The sequence below is a fragment of the Littorina saxatilis genome, linkage group LG9, assembly GCF_037325665.1.
Source record: "Littorina saxatilis isolate snail1 linkage group LG9, US_GU_Lsax_2.0, whole genome shotgun sequence".
NCBI classification, from domain to species: domain Eukaryota; kingdom Metazoa; phylum Mollusca; class Gastropoda; order Littorinimorpha; family Littorinidae; genus Littorina; species Littorina saxatilis.
In genome coordinates, this window is record NC_090253.1 from 55,345,446 (window position 1) to 55,360,342 (window position 14,897).

Consider the following 14,897-nt stretch of genomic DNA (forward strand, 5'->3'; position numbering starts at 1 on the left):
CACTCTCTCTTTCTCCCTCTCGCTCTCCTCACTCTCTCTGTCACCCTCTCGCTCCCCTGATTCTCTCTGTCTTCCTCTCCTCACTCTATATTTCTATTGTTTCCCTAGGCCTCTCTGTCTCTCTATCTCTAACACCACCAGTCCCTTTTATTCAATGTGTGCGTGTAAGGATCAGCTTCCTGGTTGCATGCATCTTAACTCGTTGTGAGTTATTATGAATCTATGAACAGAATAATGCCTTGCGTGCACACACACAAAACGTGCCCCTTGCAATTTGTGTAATTTGCTTGTTTCTGTTCCTGTTGATGTGTGTGTGTGTGTGTGTGTGTGTGTGTGTGTGTGTGTGTGTGTGTGTGTGTGTGCGTGTGTGTGTGTGTGCGTGTGTGTGTGTGTGTGTGCGTGTGTGTGTGTGTGTGAGTATGTGTGTGTGTGTGTGTGCATGTGTGTGTCCTGTTGATGTGTGTGTGTGTCTGTGTGTGTGTGAGAGTATGTGTGTGTGTGTGTGTGTGTGTGTGTGTGTGTGTGTGTGTGTGTGTGTGTGTGTGTGTGTGTGTTTTGGCGGGTGTTGGTTTTGCACACATACACAGATACACGAATTAACAAGTCGCGTTAGGCGAAAATACAACATTTAGTCAAGTAGCTGTCGAACTCACAGAATGAAACTGAACGCAATGCAATGCAGCAAGACCGTATACTCGTAGCATCGTCAGTCCACCGCTCACGGCATAGGCAGTGAAATTGACAAGAAGAGCGGGGTAGTAGTTGCGCTGGGAAGGATAGCACGCTTTTCTGTACCTCTCTTCGTTTTAACTTTCTGAGCGTGTTTTTAATCCAAACATATCATATCTATATGTTTTTGGAATCAGGAACCGACAAGGAATAAGATGAAAGTGTTTTTAAATTGATTTGGAAAATTTAATTTTGATCATAATTTTTATATTTTTAATTTTCAGAGCTTGTTTTTAATCCGAATATAACATACTCTGTTTTTGGAATCAGCAAATGATGGAGAATAAGATAAACGTAAATTTGGATCGTTTTATAAAAAAAACATATTCCGATTTTTAATGACCAAAGTCATAAATTAATTTTTAAGCCACCACGCTGAAATGCAATACCGAAGTCCGGGCTTCGTCGGAGATTACCCGACCAAAATTTCAACCAATTTGGTTAAAAAATGAGGGCGTGACAGTGCCGCCTCAACTTTCACGAAAAGCCGGATATGACGTCATCAAAGACATTTATCAAAAAAATGAAAAAAACGTATGGGGATTTCATACCCAGGAACTCTCATGTCAAATTTCATAAAGATCGATCCAGTAGTTTAGTCTGAATCGCTCTACACACACACACACACACACACACACACACACACACACACACACACAGACAGACACACACACATACACCACGACCCTCGTCTCGATTCCCCCCTCTACGTTAAAACATTTAGTCAAAACTTGACTAAATGTAAAAAGATGAATCGCAGGTCAGTTTAAACCTGATATAGATAGACTCCAAACGTTTCAAATTAACTCAAAATAAAGTGGGATCGGTCTCTGGACCTGTAATTAAACCCCTCAACTTAGATTTATTTTATTAACACATTTCACGGTATTGACTTGTCTGCAACAGCAGCACACTGTCTCTGTCGTTCTCCCTCTCGCTCCCCTCACTCTCTCTTTCTCCCTCCCGCTCTCCTCACTCTCTCTTTCTCGTATTCCACTCCCTGTCTCTCTATTTCTGTCGCCACTACCCCTTTTATCACATTAATAGTCAAGTTTTGACTAAATGTTTTAACATAGAGGGGGAATCGAGACGAGGGTCGTGGTGTATGTGTGTGTGTGTGTGTGTGTGTGTGTGTGTGTGTGTGTGTGTGTGTGTGTGTGTGTGTGTGTGTGTGTGTTTGTGTGTGTGGAGCGATTCAGACCAAACTACTGGACCGATCTTTATGAAATTTGACATGAGAGTTCCTGAGAATGATATCCCCGGACATTTTTTTTTCGATAAATACCTTTGATGACGTCATATCCGGCTTTTTTGTAAAAGTTGAGGCAGCACTGTCACACCCTCATTTTTTAATCAAATTGATTGAAATTTGGCAAAGCAATCTTCGACAAAAGCCAGACTTTGGTATTGCATTTCAGCTTGGTGGCTTAAAAACTAATGAATGAGTTTGGTCATTAAAAATCGGAAACTTGTAATTAAAACTATTTTTTTAATTAAACGATCCAAAATCAATTTCATCTTATTCTTCGTCATTTGCTGATTCCAAAAACATATAAATATGTTATATTTGGATTACAAACAAGCTCTGAAAAATTAAAAATATGAAAATTATGATTAACATTAATTGTCCGAAATCGATTTAAAAACAATTTCATCTTATTCCTTGTCCGTCTCTGATTCCAAAAACATATAGATATGATGTGTTTGGATTACAAACAAACTCAGTATGCTAAAAAGAATAGAGATACAGAAAAGCGTGTTATCCTGCTGAGCGCGACCACTACCGCACTATTCCGGCTTGTCGATTTCACTGCCTTTGTCACGAGCGGTGGACTGACGAAACTACGAGAATGCGGTCTTGGTGAAAAAAATGCAGTGCGTTCAGTTTCATTCTGTGAGTTCGACAGCTTGACTAAATGTTGTTTTGTCGCCTTACGCGACCTGTTTAATGTGTGCATGTAAGTATAAGCTTCCTGGTTGCATGCATCATAATACCCCTATTCCACACATCTGTTCTAGCTTCCGTCCTGAGAACGGCTGCCACTCCGATCAGACGCTGCGCTAACGGCCGTTTTAGGCATCTTTGCGCAGCGTCTGACCGTAGTAGCAGCCGTCTTTATGACGGCTGGGAACGGACGCTAGAACGGATGTGTGGAATGGGGTATGACAACACAGTGTGTGAGAGCGCTTGCGTTGCGTTACCATTGCGTCAAGGTCCATTAACGGTCCATGAGTTCCGTTACCGATGTGTTAAGGTTCCATTAACGTTCACTTGGATTGGGCAGGGAATGGCTACAATTTTGAGCATGCAGCTAGCCCGAACTCACCCGTCCAAACCGTTCCTACCGTTCAAAGGATTCTGTTAACGTCCATTGGCGTTCCATTATAAGGTCCCCTCCCGACCCCCCCCCCCCCACCCACCCATTCCCGTGCCGTTCCGTGGTCGATACAGGAACGGGCCCTAGAACGGATGTGTGGAATGGGGGTATTACTCGATGTCAGTTATTATAAAGCTATGAACAGAATATTTCCTTGCGTGCACACAATCAAAACGTGTCCCTTGCAGTGCTTGTGGTTTGCTTGTTGTTGCTGTTGTTGTTTTCTGTGTGTGCTTGTGTGTGTGTGTGTGTGTGTGTGTGTGTGTGTGTGTGTGTGTGTTTTTGTGTGTTTTGGGGTGATGGTGTTTTTACACACATACACACAGATTAACAAGTCGCGTAAGGCGAAAATACAACATTTAGTCAAGCTGTCCAACTCACAGAATGAAACTGGCAGTGAAATATATAAGCCAGAATAGTGCGGTAGTGGTTGCGCTGCGCAGGATCGCACGCTTTTCTGTACCTCTATTCTTTTTCACTTTCTGAGCTTGTTTTTAATCCAAACATATCATATGTATATGTTTTTAAAATCAAAAACCGACAAGGAATAAGATGAAATAGTTTATAAATCTATTTCGGAAATTTGATTTTAATCATACTTTTTATTTTTATTTTTAGAGCTAGTTTTTAATCTGAATATAACATATTTATATGTTTTTGAAATCAGAAAATGATGAAGAATATGATGAAATTGTTTTTGGATCATTTTATCAACAAAATAATTTTAATTACATTTTTCAGAATTGTAATGACCAAACTCAAGCCTCCAAGCTGAAATGCAATACCAACGTCCGGCCTTTGTCGAAGAAAGCTTGGCCAACATTTCACTCAATTTCATTACAAAATGAGAGTGTGACAGTGCCGTCTCAACTTTTACAAAAAGCCGGATATGACGTCATCAAAGATATTTATTAAAAAAAAATGAAAAACAGTTCTAGGGATATCATTTCCAGGAACTCTCATGTAACGTTTCATGAAGATCGGTCTAGTAGTTGACTCTGAATTGCTACACACACACACACACACACACACACACACACACACACACACACACACACACACACACACCACGACCCTCGTCTCGATTCCCCCTCTATATTAAACCATGTAGTCAAAACTTGACTAAATGTAAAAAGGATGAATCACAGGTCAGTTTAAACCTGAAACAGATAGACAGCAAACGTTTCAAATTCAAGAATCAAACGAGAAGAAAGGTCAGTCCAAGATGCGTTTAATTTAGACAAAACGAATATTCACAAGAACTTTAACGTATCGGTCATAGAGTTGACAAAACAAGACACATATCAATGAAAATTATAAACGATGATACACGAGACTTGACATGAAAGGGGAAGGTCGTTCTCAGCTTGCTTGAACCCAGTCAACTAAGCACTACATACGTTGTGCAAACAAACTTTCCTTGCTAAGAAAAATAATAGCGTGAGATCAGAATGCGTACATGTCGATTTAAAACTACATTTGTTACAGTAACACAATGGACTCTCTACATAATACCAAAGGTGTTATTTACATAATTATATTGTATGTGTTTGTGCACTCCCATTAAAACACACTTCTAAAAATAATATTGAATTAAACATATGAATATATGTATATTATTATATACAGTAACATGTTGTATGTGTTTGTGCACTCCCATTTAAACACACTAAAAATAATATTGAATTAAACACGCGCATATATATAGGTTACACACTCCGAGTTGTGAAGATCGTGCATATTTTCCCCAGGGTCAATTTGCAGGTATTACCGAGCCTCTGCCTGGTATTACCGAGCCTCTGGCGAGGTAATACCTGCAAATCTACCCGAGGGAAAATATGCACGATATTCAGGACGAGGTGTGTAAGCTTTTTATCCCTTTACTCCGACGTTTTCATTAAAAAAAAAACCACGTTTTGACACAAACTCTGCGAGTGTCTGTTTTCTGCTCATCAAACCTTCCGCGACCACAAATCGTGTCATCAAATTCATGTGCGAAACGAGTCCCCTTTTGTCTTTTTGGTAAACGCGCCATAAAACGTCTGCTTTTGTATTCAGTCATCTATACTGCTTAAAAAAACGAATAGCAGTTATTTCTAGTGTTGAAATGAAATTGGAAATATCATTTTGCATTGTTGGCTTCTGGCGTTCGTCCTACCTGACCGGTACACCCGTCATGTTTCCGAGATTGCGCAGTTCAATGCATTTGATACTGTGCAGTTACCGGCCGGTTTCAGTCGGTAACCCAAGTCGGTTGTCAGAGGCATTCGCCAAAAAGACTGCGTGTGTGATTTTACAAGCGATGAGGATGATTGCTGAATTTGTGCTTATTCGAGCTGTTGTGCTTCAGTGTTCAAATTTGGATTACTTACTTCTTCAATCGTCATTTAGGTGAGCCTTACATTGATGTCTGTCGTTCAGTCTTAGGCCAGTAAGTTATTTGTACTGTGCCGCAGTAGTTTTTGTTCTGCTGGTCTATTCAATGTAGGTCAAAACTTGTAAATCTATCTGCCTGCATGACCTTTAAAATTGAAAAATAACACACGCAAGATCCGACCTTCTTCGCCACCTTTTAACCGTATCTTCAACTTTGTAAATGACAATGTACATGTTGTTGGTCAACTTGATCAGTAGCCGAGTAACTAGATTTGTGCGCCTTGAATCACTTGTCTCTCTCACCGATTCGGCCAACTCATAATCTTCACTCAGCTCTTTTCACCCCAGCAGATGATGTGTATTCTTTGTTGTTTTCTTTATTTCTTCAATGTTAATGTTTGTAGATCGTTAGCCAAACGTTAGTTCGACTTTTATACCGCAGAATATCTCAATCGTTTTGCTGAAGAAAGTAGTCCCGGAGTCAACGATAAATATACAGATGACCTCTATAAATGATTCAATTGTACTCTGACATCAAAGACAATGACCAATGACAGGTGAGATCGAGACTCGGTGATGATGGATTATCCATATGGTAACCACAGATTATCCAGAATAATCACCTCCTCAGCTAACAGAGACAAATTAAGAGGCAGGTCATGGGACAAATGTATATTATTGTATGCAGTAACATTGAATAATAACTCAATAATCAAATATAGCTATAGTGATACCATCCTCATATACATCATTTACACATGTACTTGTACTGGTTTGTTCTGCACTATATTGCCATTACGTGTTCGGATGTGTATTACATGTTATTGCTGTAAACTGTACTGGTTTGCAATTCACTATATTATTTTATTGAACTGTACTTGTTTGTACAACCCTATAAATTAATTAACTGTATGCACCGGTTTGACCTACATCTTATTAAACTACACTGCATGGTAAGTTCTGGCTTACATAGTGTTGAACTTCAATGGTTAATGCTACACTGTTCTGTTTGTATACACTTTCTTTCTTTATTTGGTGTTTAACGCCGTTTTTAACCACGAAGGTTATATCGCGACGGGGAAAGGGGGAAGATGGGATAGAGCCACTTGTCAATTGTTTCTTGTTCACAAAAGCACTAATTAAAAATTTGCTCCAGGGGCTTGCAACGTAGTACAATATATTACCTTACTGGGAGAATGCAAGTCTCCAGTACAAAGGACTTAACATTTCTTACATACTGCTTGACTGAAATCTTTACAAAAATTGACTATATTCTATACAAGAAACACTTAACAAGGGTAAAAGGAGAAACAGCATCTGTTAGTCGCCCCTTACGACATGATGGGGAGCATCGGGTAAATTCTTCCCACTAACCCGCGGGGGCTGTGTGTATACACCTCTTTACATTATTTTGAACTGAATAGTTTGTATGACATTGCTATGTAACACGCTGAAATGTATAAGTGTAAATGGGATCGGTCGTATGAGACGGGTTGTGATTGTTGTTAGTATCAACAACAAAAGTTCAACATATCAGAAATGGGTGTTTGCTACATTGTGTTGTATTGAATGTAACTGGCCTGTATTACACGCTATTGCGAAATCAGCCCTCTCTATACGGAAAGTTCCGCATTGACATAAGCATCGTTTGACGCAGGCGTTTTGACGGCATTCGCTTGTGACGTCAGCTGCATGTACGGGTCCCTGTTAGCATCATCGTTTGAATAAGGGCTGAGTTTCTCGTAGTTACTTTCGATATCATATATCTCATAGATGTTTTCCGGGTCACGTTTCTCATTGGAAGATGATTGCTTCACGGGTGAAGGCTCTGGTCTTCCCTTAGGGGCCGAGTCATGCTTACTGATAGAGGAAGCTGGAACACACAAACAGACATAATAAATGCACAACGTAGAGATGACACAATGAACCTGACATTAGTACCAGTTTTATTCTTTCTTTCTTTTTTTGGTGTTTAACGTCGTTTTCAACCACGAAGGTTATATCGCGACGGACCAGTTTTATTCTCCTGACAGCTACCCCCACAAAAACACCACAAAAGCACAACCAACCAATAGAGAAATAGACACAGACACTCTGCGAAATGGTAATGTTTACTTGAGTGATCGACAAGAAGAAGAAGAAGGAGAAGAAGAAGAAGAAGAAGAAGAAGAAGAAGAAGAAGAAGAAGAAGAAGAAGAAGAAGAAGAAGAAGAAGAAGAAGACAACGAAAAAGAAGAAAAAGAAGAAATGAGCATTTATATAGCGCAACATCATAACTTTACAAGTATGCTCTTTGCGCTTGACACATTTAAAATTAAAACACAGTTATACAAGCATTTACATCTACATTCATAGTCAGCAACGCTTAATTAAAAGCATACACCATCAAACATACATTACAAAAGATTCTTCCACTAACTAAGTAATAAAAACATGAATAAAATAGGTAGTGAAAACAAGGAAATACCAGCTGAATGATACCCTTAATCAAACAGAACATGTTATCAACAATACTGAAAACAGCCCTAGATGTTTATATACATTATCACATTATCACTAAAACAACAAATACACTACATGTAGCCTACTGATGGACTGAGAAAACAAAATCAGGGGTTGTATTTCTTGAAGAGGTGCGTTTTAAGTGCTCGTTTGAATGCTTGGGGTGACTGAGAGTGGCGGATGTGAAAGGGGAGAGAAGAAGAAGTAATGTTTACAACTTCGTTGACGTATCTGTATTACTTAATTTGCCATTCGCATATAGTTGACACCTCACACACACACACGCACACAAACATGGTTGGTTCATGGAAAAACCAAACACGCACACACCACACACGAAGATGTTCTGTCATCTAGTGACACACCAGAGAAACCAAAGACTGAATTGGTTGAACTGATAAAGGTTGTTTCATCCCACTGTTAACTTTTGACAGTTAACTGGCTACATGAAATTAGCATTGTTTGTTTATGTGTGTGTGTGCTTGTGTGTGTGTGTGTGTGTGTGCGCGTGTGTATGTGTGTGTGTGTATGTGTGTATGTGTGTGTGTATGTGTGTGTGTGTGTGTGTGTGCGTGCGTGCGTGTGTGTACATGTGCGTGTGCGTACGTACGTGTATGTGTGTGTATGTGCGTGTGCGCGTGTGTGTGTGTGTGTGTGTATGTGCGTGTGTGTGTGTGGGTTATATACACTCACTGTTTGGAGGGTTCTGACCGCTGCTTCTCGCACCTTGTGATTTCCGACGCCAGCTGGAATGAAATAGGGACATACACTGGCTGTCTTGTTGAATCCTGCCATTACCACCATCACATAATATTCATCACCGTCGTCATATATATTATCACTGATTGCAAAATAGCAAACAGTGTAAAACAAAAAGAAAATGCATGTTAAAGCCAAACAGGCAATGTATTCCTCTACCTCGTCCCATCACATACATGTGCATTTCTCTGCCTCAAAGTATGTGTGTGTGTGCGCGTGTGTGTCTGTGTGTGTGTGTGTATGTGTGCGTGTGTGTGTGTGTGTGTGTGTGCGTATGTGTGTTTGTGTGTGTGTGCGCATGTGTGTGTGTGTGTTTATGTGTGTGTGTGTATGTGTCTGTGTGTGTGTCTGTGTATGTGTGTGTCTGTTAGTGTGTTAACATGTTTGTTTTCTTACCAAATAGCACCGGTGATAGTCATTAGTACTCCCACTCCAATGATGGCACCAACAATAGGACCAACCAAGTTGGTTGCACTGTCATCTTTTGTGGTCTCTGGTTCAAGATCATCAAAATAAACCAAGCTAAGGATGTTCATTAAATAGATACACTTAAACATGATATGACAAAGAATGTTCCCCACACAATTCAACACAATGTACAACAATTGTACATGATTGTGTTACATATTTTACCAATATTTAGACACGCGCGCTACGAAATCGGTCAAACTTAAGTTAACACATATTCATTTATAACACGATTATTTCACTATTGCGTACACGATTTGGTCTGCTTTCTGTCGGTGTATATTTTAATTAACACAAAGCATAACTCAACTCAACTCAAATTTTATTGGCTTCAATTTTCATAGAAGAATTTGTCTTGCGCTTGGGAGAAAGTAAGAGTATAACATATAAAAACAGCATTCATATCACATTTCATGTATCACACACAGTAATCACTAGTATAAGCCTACAATTATCACATTTGTACCTGTATCATACATGCAAATAAATAGTATCACATAAGGAAGCATGCTGAAACCCCACCAAGAAGTAAGCGTGACCTTTACTCAAAAGAGATCAATGCATTTTACAAGACATTAAACAGTTGCTTCTATATATATATGACTAAGTGCCAAAAGGTGCTCACAGAACAGAAGACGACTTTGTTTTACAATAAAAATGTTTCTAAAAACGTGTGTCTGCTGAAAATTGGTGTGTGTGTGGATGAATGTGCGAAGAGATAGTGGACATAATTTCGTGTGTCTGACTTGAACGGTTTTGAAGTTATCTTTGTTTAAAGTCAAAAATAACGCCAAAACCGGCCATCTGAAAAAGGACATCGTGATACCTCGTGTTTTGAATATGCCACAGAAAAATAACAAGAAGCACAAATGAATTGCATTTAGTTTGATTGAATGCCTGAAACATCGCTTTACAGACGAGACCAAACGTCAAATCTAAATCTCGAGAGAATTTTTTTTTTTCGATAACCGAATTTTAAGGTGTCGCACGCAAGATGATTCGTCATCACGGCATACATTTTTCAATCGCAGATATTTACTAAATTTCTTTTTCAAAAACTCTGGAATTGATGTCGACACGTCAAGCGATAACGGTGTATCAAACTGCTGTCTTTCAAGTAATCCAGCAAAGACTGCAGAACTTTTGAACAGCATTTTTGAAAACGATTTGAAAATTTCGTCATATCTTGCGTGCGACAAAATGTTCGGTAATTAACGGTTATTTTCTTTTAAAAACAAAATTTACATGTACAAAGATCTACTTCATTTACGGAACCACGTGACACATTCTGTGTTCAAAATTTGTGAAGAAATCACGAACCACGATTGCGCTATCAAGTGTTGAAATTATGTCGTCAACATCTTTTCAGATCTTGCGTGCGACACCTTCTTGCGTTCAACATAAAATGTCACTACCTTATCGAGTTTAATGGGTAAAACTAACTATTTGTTGTCTTAGTTTAATCTTCTTAATTAAAAGCGTAATAAAACCGAACTTCTAAGATGAATTTTAATTGAGATTAGCGAAAGAGCGGGCACGCAAGTCGACCTTAAAGTAAAAGAATGATAACACGAGCGTTTGTCGTGTTGTCTTGCGTGCAACACATTGTCCAAAAAGGAAAATGTATATTTTTCTCAGACGTTTTTTAAGTTGAAACCTTGAAACTTCACACACATTTGGGGTTTAATCGCCCCCATGCATGGTAAAAGTCTTGTTGACCCTTGTCAGATTTCAAGGTCACGGCTGGGTCACATGTGGTTCAGAAAACGGATGAAACATATTTTTTCAGAGATTTTTGAAGCTAGAACCTTCAAACTTCAAACAACGCTTTTGCTTAATGATTGTTCAACATGGAGAATTCAAGGTTGATCCTTGAGAAATGTGAAGGTCATAGCAGGGTCTCGTGTGGGTAAAAAAAAAAACATAACCTTTTTCTCAGAGTTTTTCAAAGCAAGAACCTTGAAAGTTCACATTTTTGGGCTTAATAGCCTCCATACACGGTTAAAGTCTTGTTGACCTTTGTCGAATCTCAAGGTCACATGGGCAAATCAAAAACACGAAAATGCATCATTATCTCAGTTTTTTTTAAAGGGAGAGCCTTCAAACATCACACAACTCTCAACTCCGACTTAAAGAAGTTAAGGTAGATCCTTGTCACATGTCAAGGTCACAGAAAGGTCTCGTACGGGTAAAACAAACAAAACAAACAGATAATATTCATTTTTTCAGCTTTGTTGTTAGCTAGAATAGAGGCACATGCCACCATTCCATTCAACATGACTCATAGAAATGTATGATGTATGACGTAATTGCATTGTGTGTAATGACGCGGCTGCCTCTGTAGTTATTCCAGCCTTTGAAGAAATGGCGTTTTTCCTTGCTTGGACACATTTTTCCTTTTCTTGGATGTTTCAGGAGTTTGGGTGAGTTTGGTGTATATGGTTGAACACAATTTAAAATTTGCATAAAAGTGTATTAAAATAAACAGTGGTAGCCAGTCTCATCTGTTGTGTCGACAATTTAATCTCTTTTGTGTGACCTCAACTTGACCCCTCTGAATGCTCTCAATCATGGAAATTGACCACACTTTGATTATAACCAAACAACATCAAAACTTTGGAATGTGTGAAGTTTCAAAGGTGTTGCTTAAAAGGCGTTCGTGAAAATGACAATTGTATGTGTCTGACTTCAATGCGACCCCGCTGCGACCTTGACGTTTGATTTTATCAACCAGACTTTCATCATGTGTGAATGACTTCAAACACTATAAAACTAGTTGAAGAAATTGACAATTTTTCAAAGTTTAAGCCAGATGGCACTGCTGTGACCTTGAAATTTGACAAACATTAACCAGGCGGTCACCTTTTTTAGAAAATATCCTTAAAGGATCTTTAACCTTACTGTGACCTTGGAATTTGATGAGGTTTAATTTAACTTGCGTAGTGTGCCAAGTTTCAAGGCCCTAGCTTCAAAAACATATGAGAAAACCTCATTGAAAAATGTATATGTTTGACCTCAACGCGACCCTGCTGTGACCTTGACTTTTTCAACCAGACTTTAATCGTGTGTGAACATTATACACTAGAACTGTGTGTATTTTCAAAGCTCGTGCTATAAACGCGCTGAATAAATTGAAAATATTCCACATTTGGACCAGATGTGACCCCGCTGTGACCTTGAACTTTGACAAAGATTAACAAGCAGGTCACTTTTAATGAGGTTTTATAAAAATGCTGAAAGTATGTGAAGTATGTAAAGTCTAACTGATCTAGTATTAAAACATGTAAGACGTGACAACGACAATTTTCCAGTTTGCAAAGGAAATTTAACCTCGCTGTGACCTTGAAATTCAATGTTGTTTAGTGTGATGTGCACCATACCTGGAGGTCATTATACTTTGGTTGTGTGCCAAGTTTCAAAGCCCTAGCTTTAAAAACGTGCGAGATAACCTTAATGCTATGACTCAGTGCCGTTTTGAATGATATAACGAACAAAATTATCGTTATTTGTAAAATCATTTGGGTAAATTTATCTTTTCTTTTCGTAATTGGGTTCCAGCATCTGTTGTCTTAACAAAAATCACAATATCAGTCGTGTTTGTCAACTTTTATTTTTTAGCCCCTTTGTCCGCTTTTCGTGCGCACCTTTTGGCACTTAGTCATATACGACTTGTGTCTGTCTGTCTGTCTGTCTGTGTGTGTGTGTCTGTGTGTGTATCTGTGTATTCGCCATGCACGGCCAAAGTTCTCGATGGATCTGCTTCAAATTTGGTGGGCTTATTCAGAGAGACCCCGGACACAACCTCATCGATGAGATATTTCAACACGTGCTCTCAGCGCGCAGCGCTGAACCGATTTTGGTTCCACCTCAGCTACCCGGGCCCCCATACCGACACACCAAAGCCAAAGTTCTCGGTGGATCTTTTTCAAATTTGGACACCGTATTCAGCTACACCCCGGACACAATATCATCGATGAGATATTTCAACACGTGGTTTTTCTGTTCATTTCACCATTCCCAGTAACTCTTCCTTATCTTCTCCAGTGTTTTGCGTTTATCTCCCTTCCTTCGTGTGGTGCACTATAGTATGGGGGGGCATCTTCGGATATTCCCGGCGTTCTGTTACTATTTTTAGAAGGTCACCGCAGTGTCCAGAACGTAAATTGGACCCGTAAATTATCCTCACTGTAAAAGTGCAAAGGTCGAATCAATTTATAGCCACGCGAAAAATACACTGTCATCTATCTCTCTATAGATACGGCTTCTCTGTGTGGGTGTGTGTGTGTGTCTCTCTATGTGGGCAACACCTGTGGATTGTTCAGTTCTGTTTGTGATGTGGTCTGGCGGCTTTTGTGTATTTGTATGTACTGGCCTTCCTTTGAGAAGCCATAACAGTTCAAAAGGGCTTAGAGATAAGCTCTAAATTGCTCAATCCTGTTTGAGTGGAGTTCGCCTCCAAAGGTGATTAACACGGTTCCACAAGGATGGGACTCGATATGGTCAGGAATGGCATTATGGCCACTGAATCATTTTCGTGCTGTTCCCATTCCACTAATCTGGGAGGGACCTAAGCTTGGCGGGTCCATTGTTCGGACCCGGCGAAGCCGGCGTACGTCTCTAAGTACTTCTTCCCGGCGAAGCCGGCTACCCGGCGAAGCGGGTATTCATCTAGTTTAATATGTACAGGCTATACATGAAACTCAAATAAAAGATACAGGAAAACCAAAATGAGAAATAAGAATGAGTCAAACATATATTCGGTAATATGACAGTATACTTATTGAAGGTACTTTGTGCTCCTGTATTACACTGGTATTAGAGCAGCATTAAAGGTGTCGTGACTCTCACGGGGGGAAAAAGACAAGTACAAACTAACAAAGAACCACACACACAAAAGGCATACAAAACAAGCTAATATTCAATACAACTTTGTTCACAGTTACTGCAATGTACGAACATTAAACATACCCACAACACACACACACACACACACACACACACACACACACACAAACAAACACACACAAAAACACGCATGCACGTACCCACACACGTACACACACACACACACACGCACATACACACAAACACACACACACTAACACACACACACACACACACCAAACACACACACACGCACACACACACACACACACACACACACACACACACACACACACACACACACACACACACACACACACACACACACACACTCAGAGAGATATTCGCTTAAAAGGTCCTGTATGTCTCCGTATCCACAGTCTTTATGAGCGTTCAACAGACACAAGCAGTGACACATATAGTATCATTATAAAGTGTTGCAAAGCGTGTACATACAGAAGGAAGCAATGTCTACAGATAGGAGGGACAAGGTGGATATTACAACACACTACACACAGCACGGCGAGTATGAGTGAGGTTTGTAGACCTGTCAGGTCATTCAACAAAGACCGCTGCATGCTTGGACAAGCACTGATAGCAGGGAAGTAAGTCTGGATTGGCAAAATAAACAAAACACAGCTGAACAGAAAGAGTGATGGTCTTCATGCTACCATTATTGGATAACTATCCACAGGCAGAAATCAAGGTGAGTTTTAACTGTTACAAGAAGTGAGATGCACCGATTTGTTAGTCTGATCTGCTGTCTTCAGGCACTCAGCCAGGACGCCAAGGACATACAAT

At 39.7% G+C, this 14,897-nt stretch overlaps 1 long non-coding RNA gene across 1 annotated transcript; it reads right to left on the bottom strand.

The window, feature by feature from the left end:
• Positions 1-4,321: 4,321 nt before the first annotated feature.
• On the bottom strand, positions 4,322-9,749 carry LOC138976519 (uncharacterized). The gene is made up of 3 exons (XR_011459045.1): positions 9,141-9,749; positions 8,679-8,731; positions 4,322-7,356 (listed from the first exon to the last, which is right to left on the bottom strand). It is a non-coding gene; the product is annotated as an uncharacterized lncRNA (long non-coding RNA).
• Positions 9,750-14,897: the final 5,148 nt, after the last annotated feature.